This window comes from Protopterus annectens, chromosome 2.part1 (assembly GCF_019279795.1).
Source record: "Protopterus annectens isolate FY-2018-M chromosome 2.part1, PAN1.0, whole genome shotgun sequence".
Taxonomy (NCBI): domain Eukaryota; kingdom Metazoa; phylum Chordata; order Ceratodontiformes; family Protopteridae; genus Protopterus; species Protopterus annectens.
The window spans coordinates 775409391-775425115 of NC_056729.1; the positions used below are offsets into that span (position 1 = coordinate 775409391).

Below are 15725 nucleotides of genomic sequence, written 5' to 3' on the forward strand. Positions count from 1 at the left end.
CTTAGTGATGAGGTGTGCCACATAGAAGGATTTCTTGACTGTTGTGGCGATGTGGTTATCGAAGGTGAGACCACTGTCCACCTGTGTCCCTAAGTCTCTTATCAAACTTTCGGTGTTTAGTGTACTGCCACCTATATGGTAATTCACGGATACATGTTTTTTCCCAAAGGGGATAACTATACATTTCTTGGCATTGAGCTTGAGCCCATGGCTCTGGCACCAAGCATCTGTTTCTGTAAGGCCCTTTTGTAGAGTATCCACATCATTTAGGGATTCAATAATGGCTCCCAGTTTGCAGTCATCTGCAAACTTTGTTATCCAGAGTCCCTTAGTGTTGGCCTGTACTTCAGAGAAGTAGATGCCAAACAAGAGCGGTCCCAGGACTGAACCCTGAGGTACTCCACTTGTCACTTGTCTGGAGCTGGATTTGGAGTCGGCTACTTTTACAGTGTGGGTTCTATCAGTAAGCCAGTTAGCAACCCATTGGGTGACGTAGGGATTAATGCCCAGCTTAGTAAGTTTATCTATGATTCCATAGTGGGGGATGGTGTCAAAGGCCTTGGCAAGGTCTAGATAGGCTGTGTGGACCACCTTACCCTTGTCCATGGCTCTGGAGACTGATTCGAAGAAGTCAATCAAGTTCAGGAGACAAGATCGGCCCTTCACGAACCCAAACTGGGTGTGGTCCAGTGTTTGAAGGTTGCCAATGTCTTTGTTTATAAGTTCCATGATAATGCGCTCCATGGCCTTGCATATAAGGCTTGTCAGACTGATGGGACGGTAGTTTCCCGGATCCAAGGTGGATCCCCCCTTGTGGAGTGGGATAACGTAGCTGTGCGCCACTCAGTGGGCACGAAACCTGAGGTGAGGCTATGATTAAACATGACACTTGTGTCACAGGTGAGGTGCCAATTCATATTGTAGTTCATGTAGTACACAGCCCGGGATGTCATCTGTAATTTTCATTAAATTCATAAAGTAATTTTTACAGTTATATTTTACATATTCCCACCCCTACTGTGGTATACATGAGCCATATGATTGACGTCTATCATTCAGTTTCCTTAAAAGTTTTTAAATAAATTGGCAGGGGGGGATTCAAACCGAGCATGTTCTACATGCTAAACCATGGCAGTACCACTATGCTACAGCCAATTGATGATGTTTTGCAGCACAGTAGCCCTTGTCTATCATTTTCAGGATTTCAGCCAGACTAAGCATAGCGGTGTGCCATGCAGACAAGCTGCGCACCGCTTAAACTTCGGATTTATTTGATGAAAAAAAAAATTTTTTTTGCATTTTTATTGTTTTCCTCTTGCCCTACTGCTTCCATGCATGTAGGGCAAGAGTGCATACATTTGAAGGCTGCTGCCTTCTAGGTGTTTGTGAAATGTTAGCTTCTTACATTTCAGTGTCTGCTGACACTGGTTTAGTATATAATATTAGAGCCAGGCTCTAATATTATATACATTGACGCTCATCTGTGTCACAAAGTGCCATTTCCACTGTGAATTGAACTTCTGTAGCTCAAACAAAGAAAGTCTTGACAGCTTGTGTATTTCTTCATTTCTGTGGGTGTAGTTCTACAGATACGTTGTTGCTGTCTAATATAAAGCCATGTTGTTGTTGTGTCTTTCTGCTTTTCCCGGTTAGGGGTCGCCACAGCAGAACTCCGGTCCGCTAATTATTGGCAGTAGATTTCTACGTGCTGAGTTGCCAGCTCTGACGCACAACCTTCAACAAAGGTACGCCCATTCACGCATTTCTCCAGACAGAAGACGCTCTAGCTGAGAATTGAACGGGACAACGTCTTAATATAAAGCCATGTCAACAGACTAAATAAATAGACTAAGATAAGGTATGATCTAAACTCCCTGATATCTATATCACAAGTAAAATTCTCCATAATGTGTGTACCATGTGACTAATCAGTAAAGCTAGCTCATTAGCCTTAAAGCTAAACTATCCATATCCTAGGGTAACCTTAGTAGCATGACGTTTCATTGGCTTTCTGTGTCCTATGCCCAGGAATATTATAACATTTTTAGTATTACCTGTTAGGTGTGATCAGGTAGTCCACTCCATAAAAGGGGCAGTTCCGCTTATTCCCTCCTTCATAAGAAATGAAATGTTGGATACTTGTATTTTAGATGAATAAAGGGAGAAATGTGATGTTCTTCGTGTTTCACTGTTGCAGTCATCACATTTGGGTTATCTGCCTGCAGGTAGACCTCAGCCAGCCAGAATACCAGCGTCTTTGAATTTCTGCTTTGGATGCTGTCGCTTCTTCCTTGACGTCAGGTTGTCAGGGGTATAAAACATGCAGCCAACACCATTACATCAGTCTTTCTTGCCTTGCAGTGCCCGAAGCAGAAGCAGTTTGCAAGTGTCGGTCGGCCGACTCCTGGAATTTTCGTTTTAGAGTTTCAGACCCGAAGTCTTCAAAAAAGCTAAGTACCCCATTGGGGATCCTTTTTCTTTCTCTAACTGATGTCAGTAAAAGTTAACAATTGTCTTACCTGTGGAAAGCAAATACTTCATAGAGATTTTCATTCTTACTGCATCCCCTGCTTAGGCCCAGACCATGACGTCTGCCGACGACACTTCTGTTAAGCTAGCCACCAGTACACCGGTACTCAGTGAGGCGCTTTCGCAGCCCCTGATACCCACTACTTCTGATTCGCAGGCCTCTACTGAGACCCATTCGGAGTCCGGTATGACATGAGATGTTTCTTCGACTATGGAACCTGCGGATGTCTCTACCTTGGATGGGTCCGGAGCCACTGTGCAGACACCGGCTTCTGAGGGTGTATTCAGGCCTACAGACATTCATATTAAACCGACGCCTTCATTTTCATCCAGGCCTAAAACTTGCACCACGCCTAGAAAACCGACGACCAAACCGCAGGCTCATATGCCTAAAAAACAAATGCTTAGAATGGTTGAAGACCTCATTACCTTGATTAGGAGAAGCCAGCCTTCCCCCTCTAAGATACCTAGGACTGAGTTTATTTCTGATTCTTCTGATCAGGAATGTGTTTTTTGTACTCCTGATTACAAGGATTTGCCCTTATCTACTTATGAGGATTCTGATGCAGAGGATTCCATTCCCTCGGCTTCCCCTCCAGAAGATTTTTCTTTCGGTGAAACTTTGCACACTCTTAGGGAGCATTAGCCAGGATTACTCTGACTCCAAAAAGAAGCTTAGGGAAGTCTTACTGCTACTTCAACACAGGCCTTTAGCTATCCCTTCTGCTCTGGACATTGTAGATGATGCTTTCAATCTAGCCTTTCCCCAGACACTTTACCTCCAGCTCCCAGAAAACCTGACAGGTATTTCAGAGTACCAGACTCTCACAAGTTCCTCTTTAAGAATCCTTCTGCGGATCCAGAGACCATTTCCCAAGGACCAAAAGGCATTAAGGCTACTACTGCCAAAAATCCTACCACTTCTGATAGAGATTCTAGAGCCTTAGATAGATGGGGTAAGAAGGTATACACTTCTGCTACTTTGGCCATTAGGACTTTAAATTGCCAGTTTCGTATGTTAAAGTATCAGCAGCATGTTATGGGGGTACTTAAACAGAAAATGATGTTGATTCCTGACTGTACTGAACACAAAGAATTACAGGATTTAATGCATTTTGCAGAACACGTTGGTAAACATACTTTGCAGTGTGGTTTTGACGCTTTAGAAGCATCTTGCAGGGCTGCTGTCACTGGCTCTGTACTTAGAAGGCATGCTTGGCTTAAGGAACAAAACTTGTGAGATCATGTAAAAGCTGCATTACTGGATGCTCCCTTAAACCAAGACCGCCTTTTTGGCAACAAAGTGGAAGAAGTCCTCAAAAGGATGGAGGAAAAGCTAAATCTATGCAAACTGTTAAAGATTTCCTACAAGTACTGCCTCCCAGATTCAGTAGGCATTGGCCTTCAAAGAACTAGTCCTGTCCAGTCCCTTCTAGGCCTTTTCAGTCCAAACCCAGGAACAGCAGACCACCTAGGCTACAGTCTCAGGCTTCGCACAAACCTAAGCAGTGGGGGGGCTCCCACTTCCAAAGCAGAGAGTAGTAAGCCACCCCCCCTACGGAAAGATGGCACAGTGACTTAACCTTAACCCTTCCAAGCCCTGCTCTACTACCTGCTCCCTTAGAAGGAAAGCTCGCCCTGCATGCAAAAAATTGGGAACTCATTGTCCAGGACAATTGGGTTTTGAACATAGTTTCCCAGTTTTACTATCAGAAATCAGAAATGTCTAAAGAGACTGCTCTGTTATAAATCTAATAGAGTTGTTAATAATAGGAGTGAACATTTAGGGAATGCCATTTCAGGGACTTTTCCTTGTCGTAAATGTAATAGGTGTTTGAGAGATAGGATACGTGAGCATCTTTACAGTATCCGGAGAAAAGATAGTAAAAATGCCCTTGCAAAACATGTTACCCTGATGGGAAATGATCATCATTTTAAATTTTCACTATTAGAGATTTGTCAGCCTAATGTTAGAGGTGGTGATATAACAACTAGGACTGAATGTCAAGAGGTAAAATGGATGTTACTTTTACAAGCTACAGGGACTAAGGGGTTAATGAGTTCATCCTCCTTAAACCTATTTTAAAGCCACATGATTTGCAGCACTAATTGCTTGTATTGTTTAAATTGTAACTGCTATTTTTATGTAGATCTGAAGAAGTACTCTGTTATACGACAACGCTAATCTTTTATTTTATTTTATGTATTGAATCAGTGCGTTTTATTGGATTTATTAAATTTTCTTGCACTACTGCAGTTTGGTTTACTTTGACACAAAATATTCAAATTTACCCATAATTGGACGATTGTATGATTCAGACAGAAAGCCAGGACTTGCTATTACAACACCTGGCATTCAGAAGAAACTTCTAATCTCACTGGTGTACACCATCAAAGAAAAGAAATCTCACCTGGTGCCCTGTCAACAGATTGTAATCCTGGGAGCAAGCTTGAACACAACTTCCCAGATGGCATTCCTCACTCCAGAGAAACAAGTTTACTTGACAACCTACTTCAAACTATTGGCCACAAACCCCAGCTATCTGCAAGGAAAATACTGCAAGCCTGAGGGTTCATGGCCTCTTGCATTGCACTAATTCCATATGCAAGACTGCATATGAGGAAACTCAATGGTATCTAAAAAGCCTATGGTGTCAGCATTCTCAGGACCTGGAAACAATGATTTCTATCATTCCTTGTATCAAGACAGAGTTCCTTTGGTGGGCAGAGGCCTGCTACCACAACAAGGGACTCCCTTTCACTCTAACCCCTGCCACCCAAACCCTAACAACAGATGCATCAGACTATGCATGGGGGGCTCACATGGCAGGGCAGTGCATTCAGGGCAAATAGAACCCGAGACAGATGCACCTGCATATCAATCAGAAAGAAATGTAAGCTGTACAGAATGCTCTGACAGCCATCAAAGACCGTATTCTTCCAGGACAACTATTGGTAAAGACACACAACGCCACAGTTATGTGATACATAAACAAGCAGGGGGGAACCCACTCATACCCTCTCTGCAGACTAGCCATGGCCCTGTGGAACACAGCATTGAGCTACCAAGTACACCTGCAAGCTCAATTCCTGCCAGGCATACTGAATTCACTGGCAGATGACTTGAGCAGAAATCTCATGGACTCACACGAATGGAAACTAGAAGCCAAAATATTCAACCTCTTGAGGAACAAATGGGGGACGCCAGAAATAGACCTGTTTGCCACCCTTCAGAACTACCAGTTGAACAAGTTCTGCACAAGAACTCCCCACAGCCAAGCTTGGAAAGTGGCTGCCCTGTCCTTTACCTGGGAAAGCCTCAGTTTATGCCTTTCCCCCTCTGCCATTCCTCGAAGGTTCTACTACAGATCAAACAGGACAAGCCAAGGACAATACTGATAGGTTCATAGGTTCATAGGTTAGTACTAGGCTAACTGCCCTTTTGGGCCATTTGAAGCCTAGCCAGTTACCCCATGTGAGAATCAAACCATGCACCTTGTGTCTTTAAGGTAAACTCCTTAACCATTATGTCATCCTCCCACCCTAATCCCACCTCCCACCTGATTGCACCAGATTGGCCTCGCCAGCACTGGTGTAACCCCTCTTGCACAGTATGGCACTGCTACAACCATGGCACCTGTCTCAGACCCCTTCTCTGCTGTCCCAGCAGGTGGGCCAGATTCTGCACCCTCAGCTTCAAACCCTGAACCTTGCAGCCTGGCTAATTCCTTGATCTCTCCCTTAGCATCCCTCAATCAGCAGGTACTGGATGTCATTTTGCTGGCAAGGAAGCCTAGTACTAGAAAATCCTATGCTGAAAAGTGGAAAAGATACTGGTCCTGGAGCCAGGCTCAGGGGATGGGCACAACAGTGCCCAGCTTACCTCAGATTCTACAGTACTTAACAGAAATGCTCTACAGGGGACTTTCCTTCTCGTCAGTTAAAATTCATACCTCTGCCATTTCAGCACATTTTAATACAGAGCCACTCCTCTTCTCTCACCCCTTGCTAAAGCAATTCCTTAGAGGGGCCAAAAATTTAAGACCCCCCCCAGGAGAGCTCCCACTCCAGCCTGGGACTTTAACTTTGTTTTGGAAAAGCTCACTCTTCCCCCCTTTGAACCAGCGGCTACAGCAGAATTGAAATTCCTTTTTTGGAAAACAGCCTTCCTTCTAGCCATCACTTCAGCAAGAAGAGTGTCTGAATTGCAGGCCCTCATGGCAGTGGAACCCTTCATTATCTTCCATGCGGACAGGGTTTCCCTCAGGACTAATCCTTCCTTTATGCCCAAGGTGGTGTCTTCTGTGGCCCTAAATTAGTCCATTCAGTTGCCTACTTTTTTCCCTAACCCACAAAACAAAGGGGAACGAATACTGCACTCTCTGGACGTGCACAGACAACTTAGATTCTATTTGGACAGGACTAAGCCTACCAGAAAATCTGAGCAGCTGCTAGTTAACTTTGCTGCAGGGGCAGAGGGAAAGGCCATTTCAAAGCAAACCATTTCCAAATAGATAGCCCATTGCATTCATTTCTGCTACAAGCACCATGGAAAACCTACCCCACAGGGGATAAGATCTCATTCCACCAGGGCTGCATCTACCTCTGCTGCATTTCGCAGAGGGGTCCCTACCAGGGACATCCTAGAAGCTGCTACCTGGAGCTCTATACATACCTTCACCAAGCATTATTACTTGCCTATCTTTTCTAAATCCAGAGCTGGATTTGCCACTGCAGTCTTGCAGGGATTAATAGCTGGCCCTAATGCTCTTTAACTTTGTCCTCCCTTCCTTAGCTTTGGGAATCAACCCAAATGTGATGACTGCAGCAGTGAAACACGAAGAACATAGTACAGTTGTGTACACTTACCATAAATGTAGATGTTCGAGTGTATTCACTGTTGCAGTCCTGGTTACCCTCCCTCCAGCCCCCTGACTTTTCTTGGCTCTACCTCTCCTTATGGTTGGTATGTCTATTTTTTCTTGTGTATTTGCTTTTTGATGGGGAACCCAGCCACTGGGGATGCACAAGCCAATGTATTTCTTTCTGCCGGTCCCAAGCCCGGGTAAATGGGGAGGGTTGCGTCAGGAAGGGCATGTGGCATAAAATTTTGCCAAATCATATATGCAGACAACAGTACAGATATACATACCGGATCAGTCGAGGCCCGGGTTAACAACGACCGCCACCAGTATTGTTGGCCAACAGGGTGCTGGCAGAAATTGGGCTACTGTTGGCCAAAGGAGAAGAGGGGAAAGGCATGCCCGAAGGCAGGTAAAGGCTAGGACTGTGATAGGGCCAGAACTTTGAATGTTGGCAGTATGACTGGTATAGAGAGAGAGCTAGCTGATATGATGGACTGAAGTAAGGTTGGTATATTGTGTGTGCAAGAGACCAGATGGAAGGGGAGCAAAGCTAGGTTTATCAGGCGGGTTCAAATTGTTTTATCATGGTGTGGATGGGAGGAGAAATGGCATAGGCATTATCATGAAGGAACAGTATGCTAAGAGTGTTTTGGAGGTGAAAAGAGTGTCTGATAGAGTGATGTTTATGAAGCTGGAAATTGATGGTGTAATGATGAATGTTGTTAGTGCATATGCTCCACAAGTTGGGTGTGCGATGGATGAGAAAGAACAAATTTGGAGTGAGTTTGATGAAGTGGTGATGACTGTACCCAAGGGTGAGAGACTAGTGATTGGAGCAGATTTCAATGGGCATGTTGGTGAAGGGAACAGAGGGGATGAGGAAGTGATGGGTAGGTATGGTGTTAAGCAAAGGAATGCAGAAGGTTAGATGGTAGTGGATTTTGCAAAAAGGATGAACATGGCTGTGATGAATACGTATTTTAACAAGGGGGAGGAGCATAGGGTGACATACAAGAGTGGAGGAAGATGCACACAGGTGGATGACATTTTATGTAGAAGGACCAGTCTGAAGGAGATTGGAGACTGTAAAATGGTGGCAGAGGAAAGTGTAGTTAGGCAGCATAGGATGGTGGTTTGTAGGATGACATTGGTGGTCAAGAAGAGGATGAGTGTGAGGGCAACACCAAGGATCAAATGGTGGAAATTGAAAAAGGGTAATTGTGAGGTGATGTTCAGGGAAGAGTTAAGACAGGCACTGGGTGGCAGTGAAGAGTTACCGAATAGCTGGGTAACTACAGCAGAGCTAGTGAGAGAGATGGCTAGAAAGGTGCTTGGTGTGACATCTGGAAAGAGGAAGGAGGACAAGAAGACCTGGTGGTGGAATGAAGAAGTACAGGAGAGTATACAGAGAAAGAGGTTGGCGAAGAAGAAGTGGGATTGTCAGAGAAATGAAGAAAGTAGACAAGAGTATGAGATGAGGTGCATGGCAAAGCGAGAGGTGGTGAAGGCTAAGGATAAGGCGTATGAAGAGTTGTATAAAAGGTTGGACACTAAGGAGGGAGAAAAGGACCTGTACCGATTGGCTAGACGGAGGGACCAAGCTAGTAAAGATGTGCAGCAGGTAAGGGTGATAAAGGATAATGAGGGGAACGTACTCACAAGCGAGGAGAGTGTGTTGAGCAGATGGAAAGAGTACTTTGAGGGGTTGATGAATGAAGAGAATGAGAGGGAGAGAAGGTTGGATGATGTGCGGATAGTGAATCATGAAGTGCAGTGTATTAGCAAGGAGGAAGTAAGGATAGCTATGAAGAGGATGAAGAATGGAAAGGCTGTTGGTCCAGATGACATACCTGTGGAAGCATGGAGTTGTTTAGGTGAAATGGCAGTGGAGTTTTAACTAGACTGTTTAATGAAATCTTGGAAAGTGAGAGGATGCCTGAGGAATGGAGAAAAGTGTTTTGGTACCGATTTTTAAGAATAAGGGTGATGTGCAGAGCTGTAGTAACTACAGAGGGATTAAATTGATCAGTCACAGCATGAAGTTATGGGAAAGAATAGTGGAAGCTAGGTTAAGAAGGGAGGTGATGATTAGTGATCAGCAGTATGGTTTCATGCCAGGAAAGAGCACTACAGATGCGATGTTTGCTTGAGAGTGTTGATGGAGAAGTACAGAGAAGGTCAGAAGGAGTTGCATTGTGTCTTTGTGGATTTAGAGAAAGCATATGACAGGGTGCCTAGAGAGGAGTTGTGGTATTGTATGAGAAAGTCGGAAGTGCCAGAGATGTATGTAAAAGTGGTGCAGGATATGTATGAGGGTAGTGGACAGCGGTGAGGTCTGCGGTGGGAGTGACGGATGCGTTTAAGGTGGAGGTGGGATTACATCAAGGATCAGCTCTGACCCTTTTCTGATTTGCAATGGTGATGGACAGGTTGATAGACGAGATCAGACAGGAGTCCCCGTGGACTATGATGTTTGCAGATGACATTGTGATCTGTAGTGAGAGTAGGGAACAGGTGGAGGAGACCCTGGAGAGGTGGAGATATGCTCTAGAGAGAAGAGGAATGAAGGTCAGCAGGACTAAGACAGAATATATGTGTGTGAATGAGAGGAAGGATAGAGGAATGGTGAGGATGCAAGGAGTAGAGGTGGTGAAGGTGGATGAATTTAAATACTTGGGATCAACAGTTCAAAGTAATGGTGAGTGTGGAAGAGAGGTGAAGAAGAGAGTGCAGGCAGGACGGAGTGGGTAGAGAAGAGTGTCGGGAGTGATTTGTGACAGACGATTACCAGTAAGAGTGAAAGGGAAGGTCTACAAAGGGTAGTGAGACCAGCTATGTTATATGGGTTGGAGACAGTGGCATTGACAAAAAGGCAGGAGTCAGAGCTTGACATGGCAAAGCTGAAGATGTTAAGATTTGCACTGGGTGTGACGTGGATGGACAGGATTAGGAATAAGTATATTAGAGGGTCAGCCTAGGTTGGAAGCTTTGGAGACAAAGCCAGAGAGGCAAGATTATGTTGGTTTGGACATGTGCTGAGGAGGGATGCAGAGTATATTGGGAAAAAGATGCTAAGGATGAAGCTGCCAGGTAACAGGAAAAGAGGAAGGCCTTAGATAAGGTTTATGGATGTGGTGAGAGAGGACATGCAGGTGGATGGTGTGAAAGAGCAAGATGCAGAGGACAGGAAGAAATGGAAACAGTTGATCTGCTGTGGCGACCCCTAACGGGAGCAGCCGGAAGAAGATTTGCTTTTTGATGGGGGTTTTACCATACCATTTAATTGCTTCCTATTGTGGGGGCACCTGACATCTGGGGCAAGAAAAACTGATGTAATGGCGTCGGCTGCATGTTTTATACCCCTGACGACCTGACGTCAAGGAATAAGCGACAGCATCCGACGCAGAAATCCGAAGACACTGGTATTCAGGCCGGCTGAGGGCTGCCTGCAGGCATATAGCCCAAATGTGATGACTGCAACAGTGAATACACTCGAGCATCTACATTTATGGTAAGTGTACACAACTGCACTTTTTCATTACTACTTCATTTTCTTCAGATTGATGTATTAGACTGTGGTTGGGGTGTACGTGTGAGACCTTGAAATATTTGTTTGCAGCAGTGGGTTCTTTATGTGATTTCAGAGTACGCTGACATTTGGTAAATAAATGCAATAGGGAATTCACTCTTACCTACTGTGCAGAATAGAAGTGAATATTGAGAATTTGCCTTGTTAGTGAATTCATGTCGGCGTTTTACATTTTCTAGGATACCACACTCCTTGTCATACTCTTTCATGTACAAATTTCATTTGATCTACAAAGGTGGTTGATTGATTAGCTGTGTATTTCGTCATGCTAGTGAACATTTGATCAACCTCCTTCCATGGGCCTCTATGCTTTGTCTCAGAACCCACAGCATCCTTATTTTCTGATGAGGATGCAAAATTTTTACAAGACTTAAGGGGACATCTTTGTGCTTCCACAGTTTTTGCTTTTTTTTCAGAAGGTACTCAGGAGAACAATCAGGAAAAAGGCAAACGTGATTTTTAAATTTTGATAGATCACTTTTGGTGATGTAGCAGCACTGTGTTTCTAAAATATGTATAAATTGATATGTAACTGTATATATTTTAGAAAAGTTCTCATTCCCATCATTTGCCTTTCTAGAAAAAGCTCATCTGTTTACAGCAGGCAAAGTACTCTATCCAGTGTCCTTCATTCTCCTCATCGGATGTCTTAAAGGCCAGTACTTTGGTTTTCTGCTGTGATGTTTGTTTGGAAAGAACCCAGAAAGCTTAGTAGTAGAACATGTTATTCATCCTACTGTTGGTAGAGTGCTTAGGACTCTGTCTCCACTGCTGGTGAAATTGCCTTCATTCTAAGATTATATATCATGTGTTTTTGAGCAAGGTTTGAATTGCTTCTGAGGTAGGATTCCCTGTTCTCCTCTTTCTGCTTACTTTTGTGTGGTTCCACCACTCTTCTTTATGTCTGCGGTGCAGCTATTTGTGAAGGGATACTGTATGTTAGGCCACCAAGGATGAAGTTTGCTCTTCCCTATGAGCTAACTTTGTTTTGGAGATGTGTACCAACATTTCCTTCCAATTTATACTATCCATTTAGATGTTATGACCTGGAAGAATGCCTTGCTATTTCACTGTCATGAAGAATATTCACACAGCATGTTCTTATGAACACGGAAGGCGTTTTCTTAAAGATTAAGACAGTTTTTTCCTTAATCTTCCTTTTATGTCTAGGGTAATGGCAAGCATTTTGATCAGTCAACAGTTTTAGTTGCCCACTGCCTATCCTTCCCTATTCTCTTAAGAACTCGGGTAAAATTATAATACGATTCCTTGTAGGCAGCTATGGATATCTGTTGCAGAACAAAACTTTTTCCAGAAGTCTGAGCAGGTCTTCTGCCCTTTTTTTCTCAGAATAAATTGAATGATTTAGTAACTAAAAACATAGTAGCTATATGGTATGCACACGTTGTATGTTTTTTTTTCTGTTAAGACTCTGCAGGAAACCAATTTTTGTCATGTTAAAGCTCATTAAGGTATGAACCAGTAAGTCAGGACAAGTGATTCAATCAGCAACACCTTCACAAAAAAGGTAAACCAAATGAAGTGTGGTATTGTCTACGAAAGAATTGTGCTGAATTGCACATGATACAAATGCTTAATGTAGTGTTCTGTCATTTAATTTTCTTTGCTATATTGAATGTAGTGAATATTAAGTTTAGTTTTAATAAACATTGACAAGTGGACAAGATGTGGAAATCTTTCGGACATATCACTGCACCTCATTTTGGTTTACTCATTAAAGTAAGGTTGGTGTTTGACAACTTTCTTCAGTAGGGTTTTATTTTTAAGACATGATAGACCACCACCTGACACAACTTTGTATTTGACAGTTCATACTTTTTGTCTGTTGTTTTTACACTCTTTCTCCCCCATTCTGTTTCTAATTTCTGATTACCTCATTTATTCTTCTCCTTTTTCTGAAGACACTAGGAGGAGGAGGAGATGAGAGACAGGTACCACAGCTGTCATCCTGCATGGGGCTATGAGATTTTTTTACACACTCACAGCCCACTCTGTTTTACCCAGAAAGCAAGCTGGAGTGTTATGTTGCTTCATATTTCCATCTTCCCAATTCTAGTGCGTGCACTCTTTGGCTAGTCCTACCTGGGGCACCTTCCAGAGAGCGCTTTTTTTTTTTAAATGCCTTTATTAAGTTATCACTTCAGAAATAGGCAAACATACATTCATAGAAAAGAATTATCATGGAAATGATCTTTAATGATCATAGTTAACATCCAGACACTGGACCCAACCCAGTTTGGTTTTGTCAAGGGCAGGTCATGCCTACTCAACCTGATGGACTTCTCTGAGATGGTCACCAAAGCAATGGATGAGGGAAAAATGGTTCACACTGCCTCCCTTGACTTTGCCAAGGCATTTCACACAATACCTCACTTAGGTATTGTTGACAAACTCAACAGGTTGGGTACAAACCAGTACGTCACCCGGTAGATAGCAAACTGGCTCACAAACAGGACCCAGAAAGTTAGAATTGGAGAGTTAACCTCTACAAAGAGGCCAGTAACAAGTGAAGTCCCTCAAAGTAATGGTCCTTGGACCGCTCCTTTTTGGCATTTACTTCTCTGAAGTCATGGCCAATATCAGTGGTCTCTGGCTGACTAAATTTGCAGATGGTTGCAAATTAGGAGCTGTCATTGAATCCCAGACTGACCTAAATGTTCTCCAGGAAGGAGGGCTGATACAGATAAACAGCTGTTGTCAGAGCCATAGACTAAAACTAAATGCCAAGAAATGCATAATAGTATCCTTCCACCCCTGGTAATTATCATATTGACAACATACCCCCCTAGAGTTGACCCAGTGGTCAGGGACTTAGGACACACATAGATAGTAATCTAGCCTTTGACCATCACATGTGCACAGTAGTGAGGAAAATATTCTATGTTGCACTATATAAACAAAGGTATGGCATCTAGGTTCAAGATAGTCATTGTTCCACTGTATTCAGCATCCATCAGACCTATCACTGAGTACAGTGCCCCCTTTGGTATGTACCTAACAAGGCATGTCCAACAATTGGAACATTCACAGAGATTCCTCATAAAAAAATACAGGGCACAAGTATAATGTCCACTGCAGACCGTCTCAAGGCCCTGTCCCCGTATTCCGTCTTCTGCAGGCTGTTGAAGGGAGATCTAAGCCTGGCATACAGAACTTTGTCAGACCCCACTCTGATGGTCTTCTTCCATATCCATAAAACAAATAGCACCAGAATTACCTGTTCTAAAGACTGAAATCTTGCCAGTGATATAACTAGGACCTGCTGGAGAGACAGGTATGTATCCCAGAGACTACCCCGTCTCTGGAATAGGCTCCCCATCAGTGTGAAGCAGAGTTCCTCCCTAACCCAATTCAAGTGCAACTTGGACAACTGAATGGGGAACAGGAAATCCATCACTGGTGTAGCACCTATGTCTCTAATGGACACAGGCAACTGTAAGCGTTTAATCTCCCAAGCCCTTGCTTGTAAATGTGTCATCTTCCAAACCCCTGCTTACACTTATCAAGGGTATCAGAACTTGTCAGAGAGTTGTGATACATAGCTAGGCTTAAAAAGGTTCTTGTGGTCATTAGCCTATTAAACACATGTGGCTCTATGAAAAGAAACCATATTAACATTTTTTTTCATTTGCACACATTATACATCACGTTTTCTTTTTGTATAACTTTCGTCAGCAAGCATTACATAAATTCCTCATTTCCTACTTTCTGTTAAACCTCAGTCTTACTCCTCCTCCTGACCGTTATTATTCATGTAATGTTCCCACAATTTCCATTTACTTCTATGTAATTTGTTCCTTCCCTTTTCTAAAGATCCCTCCTGTAGTTTTTTATCTATTTTACAATATTCAATACTTCCAATACAGTTGCTTTAGACTCTGATTTCCATTTTATAGTAATTGCTTTTTTGATAGTAAGGTCTTGTTAAGTTTAATTATTTTGACTATATCTAGGCAGTTCAGATCCTGGCACCCACCCAGCTCAAAAGAGTAATTTCCTTAGTTACAGTGATTTGCACACTCAATATTTCTGATGGAGTACTCTTGTAAGGAATTTTTAAAATCTGACAACTCATTGCACTCCCAAAACACATGTTCCTAGTTACCTCTTTCTTCCCCATCACACCTCCAGCATTTGCTGTCTACCTGAGGAAAAATTATTTGTCTGCTTGGGGTATAAAAATACCTGTGCAAATGCTTCCAAGCCTTCTGGACTTTGTAATGTACTTGGGAGCCATACATATATCTTCGCATGGCTGTTTTGTAAATGTCCTCGCATGGCTGTTTTGTAAATTGCTTTTCCAGTCTTTTCTAACCTCCTCAGATTGATTCTTGTATTCCAGGGGACACTTTGAGGTGAGATTTAACTTACTGCTTCCTCCCCAAAAGAGGTGAGCTAGTGTCAAACATTGTGTACTGTTACATCCCTCTGCACCTGGCTTTTTCAGAGCTATGGGTTTCCGTCAAACAAAGGACAGTTGGGTAGAAGTCAGGACTTCATTTTTGTGCACTACAGAGCTGGCTAGTTTGACTCATACTTTTACTGGACACTGGATGCTTGACATTAAATCTTGGGGCGCTGTAGATTATCTGCTATGGTGGTGAATTTGTGAGAACTTCCTCCCTGCTTTTTTATTCATAGCCTCAGATTCTTCCCATTTGTAAGGAACAAGAACAGGATGGAAAGAAAAGACATACAATAGTATAGTTCTGTAAGGTACT

At 43.1% G+C, this 15725-nt stretch overlaps 1 protein-coding gene across 1 annotated transcript in view; it reads left to right on the forward strand.

The window, feature by feature from the left end:
* The window catches only part of EXOC1 (exocyst complex component 1), a 1123278-nt gene that overhangs the window by 155021 nt on the left and 952532 nt on the right, over positions 1-15725 (forward strand). The gene's annotated exons all lie outside the window — the stretch shown is intronic.